The following is a 4096-nucleotide window of genomic DNA, read 5'->3' as shown; positions in this document are numbered from 1 at the left end:
CTGCAATGTTTTCAAGGTGCTTCCAGATTGATTGCTTTATAATCTGCTCCAGAATTTTCCCAGGGATTGATATCAGACTGACTGGTCTGTAGTTCCCAGGTTCCTCCTTTGTGCCCTTTTTGAAGATACGGACATTAGCCCTCCTCCAGTCATCTGGCACTTCAACTGTCCTCCATGATTTCTCAAAGAGAATAGACAGCAGTTCTGAGAGTTCTTCTGCCTGTTCCTTTATTACTCTAGGATGCAGTTCATCTGGCCCTGGAGATTTGAACTCATTCAAATTAGGTGTTCCTTGACCATATGCCTATCGATCTCAAGCTGCAATCCTGCCCTTCAGCCTGTACTTCGCCTTTGCCAGGGGGGTCATAGACCCTCTTTCTGGAGAAGATGGAGCCAAAGTAGGAATTGAGCACCTCTGCCTTTTCTCTGTCATCTGCTATCATTTTGCCATCCTTATTTAATAGCTGAACAACCACTTCTTTCCTCTGTCTTTTACTATGCACGTAGCTGAAGAAAACCTTTTTGTTGCTTTTAGCATCCCTCACTAACCTCAGCTAGTTCTCAGCTTTAGCCTTCCTGATGCCATCCCTGCAATTCTGTGCTGCCTGCCTGTACTCTTCCTTTGTTACTTGGCCTTCTTTCCACTTCCTATATGTGTCCTTCTTTGTTCTCAGGTCATCTCGAAGTTTTTTGTGAAGCCACATTCGCTTCTTCTGTTGTCTTCCACCTTTTCTTCTTGTTGGAATTGTTTGTAATTGTGCCTTGAGAATTTCCTTTTTTAAAAGCTCCCACCCATCTTGTGTTCCTGTTCTCGTTAGAGTCGCTTGCCATGGGACCTTACTGATCATTGTTCTGAGTTTATGAAAACCAGCTTTCCTAAAATCCAGGGTGCGCGTTTGACTACACTTGGCTTTTGCTTCCCTTAGGACCAAGAACTCAAGTATAACATGGTCGCTTTCCCCCAGAGTTCCTGTAACTGCTACTTTATCCACTAAGTCATCTCTGTTGGTTAGGATCAAGTCAAGAATAGCCGATCCTCTAATTCCTTCCTTTACCTTCTGTAGGAGGAAGTTATCCACCACACAAGTCAGGAATTTCCTGGAAGGGCCATGTTTTGCAGAATTTGTCTCCTAACAAATATCAGGGAAATTGAAGTCCCCCATTACTACTACATCATGCTTCCTTGAAACATTGGCTACTTGCTTTTCAAAAGTTTCATCCTCATCCTCTCCTTGATTGGGTGGCCGGTAGTAGACTCCGACCACCAGGTTCCTTTTATTCTTTGCTCCAGTCCTCTTACTTTTTCTTCCAGCAGCGTGATCAACTTGCACTTGTTGCAGGTGTAGCCCATGTTGTTCTCAGGCAAGAAAACAAACATGGCACATACCTTGCAGGTCACCACGACTGGAGTGTCTTGTCCTTCCATAGCCTCTATTCCCTTTTTGAGTCTAGCTTTGTGATTGTTCTAGACTAGCCTGTGCCTGCTCCTCTACTCAGTAGAGGTTAAAAGCAGAGTCCCATTGGTGTGGACGTGTGTGTTACAAGATAAATAAAAACAAATGTTTGTTAAAAAAGAAGAAAAAATGTTAGGGGGCTCCCCCTTGACCTCCCCTGCCGAACTCCCCTGGCCAACTCCTGTTTGCTCCCCCTGCTCGCTCGCTCTGGTCGCTCGCTCTCTGGGAGCTTGCTTGCTTCTGTAGTCCCTGAACCAGCTGGAGCAGCTTGCTCTGCTCTGCTCAGCTGGGAGGCGGGAAACTAGGGTTGGCGGAGAATTTCTCCCCGAAACTTCGGGGGGCCGAACAAGCTCGGCCTGAACAAGTTTCAGGGAGAAATCCTCCGAACGGCCCCCCCCCCCCCGGGACGGGACTTACCTTTGCCGAAAGTCCCTCCCGGCGGCGGGTCCGGCCGGCGGTTCGGCGGGTGTTCGAGCAGGGCGGGAGCAGCAGCCGGTCTTTTGACCGGCTGCGGCCGCCGCCATTGCAATAAAAGAAAAAAAAACAAAAACGCCCCCTGATAGGCTACGTGACGATTAACATAGCCTATCACGGCTAGATTTGCAAAGTCAGCCGTGATAGGCTACGTCAATCGTCACGTAGCCTATCACGGGTGACTTAAAAAAAAAAAAGTGTGTACGGATAATGGCGGCCCCCATAGGGAGCCGCCATTCCCGTTCCTTATTTGGTCGCTGTAGTCTACGTTAACATTTACGTAGACTACAGCGACTAAATAAGGAACGCGAATGGCGGCTCCCCATGGGGGCCGCCATTAGCGTACGCGTTTTTTTTTTTTTTTTTAAGGTCACCCGTGATAGGCTACGTCAATCGTCACGTAGCCTATCACGGCTGACTTTGCAGGTCTAGCCGTGATAGGCTACGTGAATCGTCACGTAGCCTATCAGGGGGCGTTTTTTTTTTTTTTTTAACTTTCGCGTTCGCGGCCGGGCGAGGCGGGAAGCCTCCTCCCCGGCCTGAATTTCGGCTGGGGCGAGGCGGGAAGCCTCCCCCCCGGCCTGAATTTCAGCTGGGGCGAGGCGGGAAGCCTCCCCCCCCCGGCCTGAACTTCGCGGGGGGAGCAGCGAAGCGCCTCCCCCCCACCGCGAACGTCCTTCGAGGACAGGTAAGTGACTTTCATCCACCCCTACGGGAAACAGACTGAAGCTTCCCGCCCACTCAGCTGCTGGGAGTACTCAGGCCACACACCCCAATTCAGTTGAAGCTCTCAGGAGCACCTGGTAAGCTCACAGCCCCTCAGAAGGATAAAGGGCAGCCCCCTGGGCTTCCTGCAGCCCACCTACCTCTTTGCTTCTGTCTCCTTTGTGCCTTCTACCACTGCCACTCCCCTGGCCAACTCCTGTTTGCTCCCCCTGTTTGCTCGCTCTGGTCGCTCGCTCTCTGGGAGCTTGCTTGCTTCTGTAGTCCCTGGACCAGCTGGAGCAGCTTGCTCTGCTCTGCTCAGCTGGGGGGTGGGAAACAGACAGACAAGCTAGCATTTTATTTGCCTTTAAAGTATTTCTGATCAGCAACAGCAAATATCCTGATCATAGGAACATAAGAGCAGCCATGCTGGATCAGACCAAGGGACCATCTAGTCCAGTATTGTGTTCACACAGTTGCCAACCAGCTTGGCATAGGAAACCCACAAGCAGGACATGAGTGCAACAGCACCCTCCTGCCCATGTTCCCCAGCAACTGGTGTACAGAGGCTTACTGCCTCTGATGCTGCAGCTAGCATAGAGCTATCAGGACTACTAACTATTGACAGCCTCCTCCTCCAGGAATTTGTCTAACCCCCTTTTAAAGCCATCCAAATTGATGGCCATCACTACTTTTTATGGTGGCAGATTCCATAGTTTGACTATGTGCTGTGTGAAGTAGTACTTCTCTTTTCGTCCTGAATCTCTTCAAAACTGCATAAGACCACCGGACAGACAATGCTTATTTCATATGAAAAATATGCTTCTGTAATGCTGAAATCTTTGGGAGCTATCCACTACTCCTCAATGAGTCTGGTTTTTTAGCTCACATTTTATAAAGACCATCAAGATAGTCATAATTTCCACGATTAGAATAAGAATGCTTACAAATGAGACTCTTACTGTGCAATTGCACTGCTGCATTCACAGAATTTTATGGTAGGTACAGATGATCTAATTTTCAATTTGTAGCCCTCTGATGCTTTCCCACAGCCTTTTCTGTTTTTATTCTTACCGGAAAAATACTGGTGAGGAAAAAAAGATGTAATAGGTGCACAATGCCTTTTGATCATTAGCGTTAGTGTGATGAATGAGCCCATTCTAGAATCCCTCCATCTGAAGACATCCAAAGGCGGTAGACTCTGCTTTTCATTCTGTAAGCCTAAGGCCAGTGCATCCTTGCCAGCTACTTGGCCTAGGGTAGTAGCAAAACAAAAACAAACACTCTTGCTCCGCCCAAATAAGTTATTCTGGTCACCCCAATAGACTCTTTTTTCTAAGGCATTAAAATAGGAATTACTTCCAAATTAGGCTAATTAGCACCATGGTGGTACAATAGCATTAGAAATGCCTATGTTTTGTGGAAATTCACATTCTGCAATTAACACACATCAAAAGAAAACA

Source organism: Heloderma suspectum, chromosome 1 (genome assembly GCF_057233095.1).
Source record: "Heloderma suspectum isolate Gila_16-S chromosome 1, 16-S_ref, whole genome shotgun sequence".
NCBI lineage: Eukaryota > Metazoa > Chordata > Lepidosauria > Squamata > Helodermatidae > Heloderma > Heloderma suspectum.
This window is presented reverse-complemented; position numbering follows the sequence as displayed.